Source organism: Nannobrachium achirus, assembly GCF_963921795.1.
Source record: "Nannobrachium achirus genome assembly, chromosome: 13".
Classification (NCBI taxonomy): domain Eukaryota; kingdom Metazoa; phylum Chordata; class Actinopteri; order Myctophiformes; family Myctophidae; genus Nannobrachium; species Nannobrachium achirus.
This window is the reverse complement of record NC_137833.1, coordinates 10,745,962-10,754,031: the sequence shown is the minus strand read 5'-3', so window position 1 is coordinate 10,754,031 and position 8,070 is coordinate 10,745,962.

Genomic DNA, 8,070 nt, shown 5'->3' with positions numbered 1-8,070 from the left:
CATACATTGCATATCCTATTCTCTTCTGGTGCAGCTGAGAACCTCCCCACCTCAATAGCTACTCCTTTAAAAAGGTAAGAAAAAATGGGTGTTCTCCTTTAATGGGTGTATTGACTAAAGTCCAAAGGAGTTTTCTCGTTTTGTACCAAATCATTTCATTTGAGGCAATGCATGGAGACAGACACATTTTATTTTTATTTTTTGTTTTTTAATAATTTTGTTAACCAACATCACTCTCGTTCACCATGTTTACTACAGCGGTAGGTTTTGTAAAAGTATAGTGCAACACTTTGTGCTATTCAGCGGCTGCTTTAATCCAAAGACACCCATCACACACAAGTAGAAAGTGCCTTTCTCTAGCCATTGAGCAACGCAAGGAATTGAACCGATAACCAGTGCCGGTGTCATGTGTTAATGGCTCTACAGAGCTAGTTGACTTTGTTTTTTTACAACAAGGGTTCATATTTTAGATTGGAATTAGAGAAAAGAAAAGACGAGCGTTAAAATGTTTTCATTTACTGCTTTCTATTGTTTTAGCGATTTTAGTATTTTGATTTCAGTGGTTGGGGGCATGCGTACAAGTGGCTAAGTATGTATTTTTAGACACAATAAGCCAGCAATTTCTTAGTTTTGTTACTATTTACACGGACACCAGCCCCCATAAGTCACATCTGCCCATGAAAGACTGAGGTGCATCTTGGGAATGGCTTAGGAATGCGACAAAAACTAAACGATATCCAAAATTAGATAAACGTTTTTTTCTTGGGTGAACTATTCCTTTAAACACAGGATGAAAATAGCCGATCTGCTTACAGATCAACTATAGAGCATACATGAGACATCATTCTAATCAGTGACAAACTACCCCTTCTAATTGGCTCATCATTCACAACGCATCAATTACTTGTGTTAAAGGAGCACTTCAGCCATTTTCAACCTCATCTTCATATATAAATTGGTCCTCACTAAATGCTCATTATGAGATGGCGACGTTTCTGTCTACTCAGTGTGTCTCAGAGGACGGCTGTGGACTACCAGCGACATTATCACAGAGTGCAGAGTACATTCATATTATAGGTATTCATATTATGCACTTAAACATTAACATTATGCACTATTATGCACTTAAACATTAACAGTTTGTTTGCTAAATATGAACAAATCAAGCATATGGTTCACGAAGGTAAGGTCCATTTTCTAACCTTCTCAGAGACCAAACTTGATGACTCTATCACTGACTCTCAGATCGAAATTGACAACTACTCGGTCATCCGAAATGATAGAAACAGATTTGGTGGTGGTGTATGCATGTATGTTCATAACTGTATTAAGTATATCCCCCGCCCTGACCTACAACACAGCTCTTTAGAAACTGTATGGGTGGAAGTGATTCTTAAGAAAGCTAAAAACATACTAATCGGTGCCATCTATAGACCGCCCGACCAAAATGATTTCTGTGAGTTACTGGAGGAGAGCCTTGCACCGGTGGACAATGTTGAAAAATACATTATTGGCGATTGGAACATAGACATGCTTCGTAAAGAAGCTCCTCTATTCAAAAAGTTCAATAAGCTATGTAATCAACAGGGTTTCACTCAGCTCATCACCAAGCCAACTAGGGTTACAGATAACTCTCAAACCACCATAGATCTCATTGTAACCACAGACAAATCTAAAGTCTCCGCGAGTGGGACTATTGAATGTGGTGGTCTAAGCGACCATGATATCATTTACTGCACCCGCAAAATACATAAGTCCAAAGCTGACGGCCACAAAACAGTTGAAGCTAGAAACCTCAAAACCTACTCTAGCGAAGCCTTTAACCACAAACTGGAGAAATCTGACTGGTCCCCAGTACTAGCTAGCACTCAGGTCGATGAAGCCTGGCTAGGCTTTAAATCCATTTTCAACACTACCCTAGACGAAGTGGCTCCTTTGCGTAGGGTCAGGGTTAAAGCCCGCTCACAGCCATGGTGGAATTCGGAAATCTGTGAATCAATGAAACTCAGAGACAAAAAATACTCTGAGAAACGCAAATATAATCACAAACTCAAAAAAGGCCCCAATAAACACCTTGAAGCCAAATTAGAATTAGTCAGTTTAGAGGCTAATAAACTGAGAAATCGGACAACCTCCTTAATCCTTTCTGCCAAAAAAAACTACTTGGATGAGAAAGTTGAGGAAAACATCCACAAACCACGAGACCTATGGAAGCTATTTAAAACCCAGCTAGGCTGTGGTGCTAAACTCAGATCCATAGCCAGCAACATATCCATCCAAACTCCCATAACCCTCCTCACTGATAGTCTTGATGTAGCCAAAAATCTCAACATCTACTTCACCTCCATGGCCAAAAATCTGGTCAATAAACTGCCCGCTCCATCTGGGCTGTTTGGTGTTAGGCACATCTTGAAATTCTACAGGAACCTTGGGGTATGCAAAGACAACTTTAAACTTGCCACGGTGACAACTGATGAAGTGTTTAAAAAACTGCGCACCCTACCTCAATTCAAGGCCGCTGGCCATGATAAAATTGCCCCCAAATTTCTCATAGACTCAGCTGCCACCATTGCCCCAATCATTACCCATATTATTAATCTATCTATCAAGCAGGGTTATGTCCCCCAGGACTTCAAATTAGCCAAGGTAACCCCCCTGCACAAAAAAGGCAGTAAACTTGACCCTGGCAACTACAGGCCAATCTCAATCCTTAGTTCCATCTCTAAGGTAATGGAAAAAATTGTCTATGAACAGGTGGCTAAATATCTTGAAGAGAATAAACTAATCTACGAGTTCCAGTCTGGCTTCAGAGAGTCCCATTCCACAGATACATGCCTCATCTATTTGAATGATTACATCAAACGTGAAATTCACGATGGCAAATATTGCGGCATGGTCATGCTGGACCTCCAGAAGGCATTTGACACCGTCGATCATTCTATTCTGATTGAAAAACTCAAAGCTATTGGTCTTGATAGCACAGCAGTGAGATGGATGCACTCTTACTTGGTGGGGAGGGAACAGATGGTGGAAGTCAACGGAACCCTGTCCCCCCCCCTCCCAGTAAACTGTGGAGTACCTCAAGGGAGTATACTAGGACCACTGTTGTTCTTAATATACGTAAACGACATGTCATCTGCTTGTGACTGCAATCTGTTTCTGTTCGCGGATGACTCGGCTCTCCTAGTCTCAGGCAGAGACATTTTGCAGGTTGAAAAGGCCCTTAACTGTGAACTTAACAAGATCTGCACCTGGCTCAATGACAACAGACTCTCAATTCACCTAGGCAAAACTGAATGTATCCTCTTTGGATCTAGTCAGAAACTTAGCCTAGTTGAGAACTTCACAATTAAAGTAGGTGACACTGTGATAGAAAGAAAAAAACACATCTGCTACCTGGGTTGCATCCTGGAGGCTAACCTATCCAGTGAAAAAATTACCACCAAGGTAATCAATAAAGTCAATCAACGAATTCGCTTCTTGCAAAGAGTTGCCCCACTGATCAATATTAAATCCCGAAAGACACTAGGAGGTGCTCTTATTGGGCCCCTCATTGATTACGGAGTCCTTGTCTGGTATCGCGACGCCCCAGCTGCCTTAAAGCTAAAGCTCCAAACAGCCCAAAACAAACTAATTAGGGTTGTGCTTGGTCTCCCTCCTCTGACCCACCTTACCGAGCATCACCACGAAAGCGTGGGGTGGCTCAAAGTAGCTGACAGAGTACAGCATCTTGCAATGGGCCTGGTGTACAAGATACACTACACCTCCAAGATTCCCATGTACCTGACAAACTACTTCTTAAAGGTCAAGGATGTTCACGATCATAACACCAGAGGCAGCTCCACTAATCATCATCAGCGTAGATTTAACACTAAACAAGGCGCTAACTCGTTCTCCTGCTATACCATCAACATGTGGAACGCCCTTCCACAAGCCCTAAAGGAGAGCAAATCCCTAGCCTCCTTCAAAATTGGTATGAAAAGTCACCTTCAGACAGCAGCTACCCATGACTTGTAAATAGACTAAGCCCCCATGCTCCCCCCCCCCCTTTTCTTTGTATTCTGCCTTTTGTATTTGATGTTATGCTTTTGAAACTGATATTATCCTAGATAAAGTACTATGTTCTATCCGTCTGTCTTTCAATGTTATATGAGATACTTAACCCTCTAAGGCCCACGGTTGTAATATTACAACGTTTGTATTTTATCCAAAAAAAGGTTTAAATCATTTTATTTTAGCTCCCCCTACCACCTAAACACCACCATTGGATTCTATTGTTTAGTATTACAATGCCATTGGCCACAATATTTGCATATAAATACCCCCCACAGGGGCTGACATTCACACCCGCCACACCCGCTGAAATTCCAGAGTTTTGACGAACAACATCTCACTTTTTCATGGAAGCTATACCTCACAAAAACATAAGTAAAATGCCTGTACTATTTTTTTTGGTGATCATTAGAATGTCTAGAACATGTACATATGTTATTATTGTGAAAAATATCCCCCATATGTAAATTAGAGCATGATTTATGATTTTTGATTTATGGCTATAAAATCTTACAAAAACATTTTTTTGAAAAAAACATTACATTTTCCTCTGATTAAGACTCCTACAACACCATCTGATTTTTTTCAATTTTTTATTTCAAGTATTTCTTAATGCGGGCCTTAGAGGGTTAAAGTGTGGTTCCTGTGGAAATAAGCCTCGGCTTTCTAGGATCTCCTTTTAGTTGACCTTGTACCAGTGATTTGTACTGTCATGAAACTGTACTTTTTTCTATTGCAAACTTCTAATACATTCTTCAATCAATCAAAAAACAATGGCTTCTATTATTTCAGCATGCTCACCTTCCAGTCAGAGAAAGGCTGTATTAGCTTGGGATCAACCCCCCGTCGATGTCACAGGTAGGCAAGGTTTCTGAACTCTCCACAGCCCGCAGTTCAAATCTCAGCCACACTGTTTAGAGATAACAACAGTGTTATGGGTCTTTTGGAGGCTGTGGAAAAGTGTCACCTTCCAGTTCAAGTCCCCCACCATCTTGTAATGGTCACACACACACGACAGGGTTCACAATCTTTTAGGGGTCCAGGACAACCAAACGCACCTGTCAGCACTCAGGGAGTGTCGTGTGTGGGAGGAGTAGGACGAAGGCTCCACTACGTCCTCCCGGTGGGGGCTCCTCACTGGCAGATGGTGAGCCAGTAGGATGCAACAGTACGTCCTCCCGGTGGGGGCTCCTCACTGGCAGATGGTGAGTAGGTAGGATGCAACAGTATGTCCTCCAGGTGGGGGCTCCTCACTGGCAGATGGTGAGTAGGTAGGATGCAACAGTATGTCCTCCAGGTGGGGGCTCCTCACTGGTAGGTGGTGAGTAGGTAGGATGCAACAGTATGTCCTCCCGGTGGGGGCTCCTCACTGGCAGATGGTGAGTAGGTAGGATGCAACAGTATGTCCTCCAGGTGGGGGCTCCTCACTGGTAGGTGGTGAGTAGGTAGGATGCAACAGTATGTCCTCCCGGTGGGGGCTCCTCACTGGCAGGTGGTGAGTAGGTAGGATGCAACAGTATGTCCTCCAGGTGGGGGCTCCTCACTGGTAGGTGGTGAGTAGGTAGGATGCAACAGTATGTCCTCCCGGTGGGGGCTCCTCACTGGCAGATGGTGAGTAGGTAGGATGCAACAGTACGTCCTCCCGGTGGGGGCTCCTCACTGGCAGGTGGTGAGTAGGTAGGATGCAACAGTATGTCCTCCAGGTGGGGGCTCCTCACTGGCAGATGGTGAGTAGGTAGGATGCAACAGTATGTCCTCCAGGTGGGGGCTCCTCACTGGCAGATGGTGAGTAGGTAGGATGCAACAGTACGTCCTCCAGGTGGGGGCTCCTCACTGGCAGATGGTGAGTAGGTAGGATGCAACAGTATGTCTTCCCGGTGGGGGCTCCTCACTGGCAGATGGTGAGTAGGTAGGATGCAACAGTACGTCCTCCCGGTGGGGGCTCCTCACTGGCAGATGGTGAGTCAGTAGGATGCAACAGTACGTCCTCCCGGTGGGGGCTCCTCACTGGCAGATGGTGAGTAGGTAGGATGCAACAGTATGTCCTCCCGGTGGGGGCTCCTCACTGGTAGATGGTGAGCCAGTAGGATGCAACAGTATGTCCTCCCGGTGGGGGCTCCTCACTGGCAGATGGTGAGTCAGTAGGATGCAACAGTATGTCCTCCCGGTGGGGGCTCCTCACTGGTAGGTGGTTAGGGTTAGGGTTACAACACAGCAGCAGTGACGAAACAGAAATGTGTGTGGGGAGGAATTAATTTGCATAATGACTAAATTGGGTGAGAAAACTGGGTTAAAAAATAAATACAAGTAAATTGAATATGTAGTATGAGGTATCAACTTCTGATTAAATTCAGTTCGTTCGTAACTTTCTTGTAGAATACCACATTGACAGTGAAGAGTGGGAAATCTATGAATGAAAGATTGTCACTCTTCTGTGACCGGGCCAACTTCAGCTAACTTTGGCTAGCAGTGACATTAAAATATTCCACATTCTGGGGGGTCCTATACTATTTCCTGAGAGACTGCGCCAAAGACGAGTGAGTCGTCAAAGCCTTCTTTGGCTGGTTTATGATAGAGGGCGCTAGTCCGCAGTCTGTGAATGATCCCAGCATAACCAAAGCGCGTAGTGCAGCCAAAAATCTCATTGATGTCAACAAAATCAAGATGGATTACTTACTCTTGTTTCCAAAAGAAAAGAAAAGAACAAGCCACATTCAACCTGCTATAACTCTGCAACAGATTATCGCAGCCAGACGCCCTACAGTAGGAGATCTGTGTGCATCTTTTGAGACCACCCGCAGACGGATTGTCGCAACACAGAATATTCTATGAGTTTCTAAACGGAAATTACATTCTCAGGTGGGTTGCACATTTTCATCCAATCAGGAGAAAAAGACCCACAAGCTTCGTATCTGCTTGTTTATTTGTGTCATTACTTCCTTACTTTTTTAGTTTATCCTGTATGAAAATTGCTTGACCTGAGAACACATTTTCTGTGTTCTCAGGTCATTTTTTCTGTGTTCTCAGCATTGGAGAGACAGATAGACCCTGTTATACTGAACAAACACTCTATAACAATCAGAACATAGGAGCTATTTACCACCTACTTTAACAAACACAAATACAAATCCTGTACAACACTCTCTTTAATGTATCCACTTCCATTCAGAGAGTCAACCACATAAGCCCCGTTTCATACAAACGGTACGACAAAGTGTCACAACAACTCAAAAAGCATAGTCAGCCGATCCGGTGAGAAGGTTGTAGATTAGCTATATATTTTTTGGAAGACTTTCAGGATATAACTTAATTCTTATAACTAAGAATGTCAAGCCCAAAATCAAATTTAATTATAATTATTATAATTTAATTCTATTCAGATGGCTAACATGCTCCCTAAAGATATCTAGTCTCTGTATCACTTCTAGAGGCAGTAGTCTGCCTCTAAAACTATTTTATCTGTGAGAAGCTCTGAAAGAAATTCATGCCCTGGCATGACCAACCAATCAGGGTGCCTCTCGTTCGGATTGGTTAGACTCGTCTGTCAATCATTTTAGCCGCGGGTCGACCGGTCCATGCTAGTGACAGAGAGTAGGTTTCTTTAGCATCTAAACACAGCGTTGTCTCCAAAAATATGAATACTGCGGAAACATTTTCCGTAATCTAAAAAAATAAATAAATAACTTTCATGTATTCTAGATACAGTGCGCGTGCAGTGAAATATTCAACATCTTCTTTTTGTTTTACTTTTTATGGCATACGGCTCATGAAAATCAAACATCTCAAACATTAGAGAAACGTCAACCTTCTGAAGTCAGAGTTGCTTTAAGTCCTGTGTGAAATCTCCAGTGATGATTTGAGATGCCATGGCATCTAATGTGTTCAATGCTTTTTTACACAATATATAGAATTTTGTTGAGACAGAGCTGTATCATTAAATAAAAATTGAAAATGAAAATAACCAATAGCCAAAAAATCTGCTATGTCAGCAGAAAACAACATATCGAAGGCTTTGGA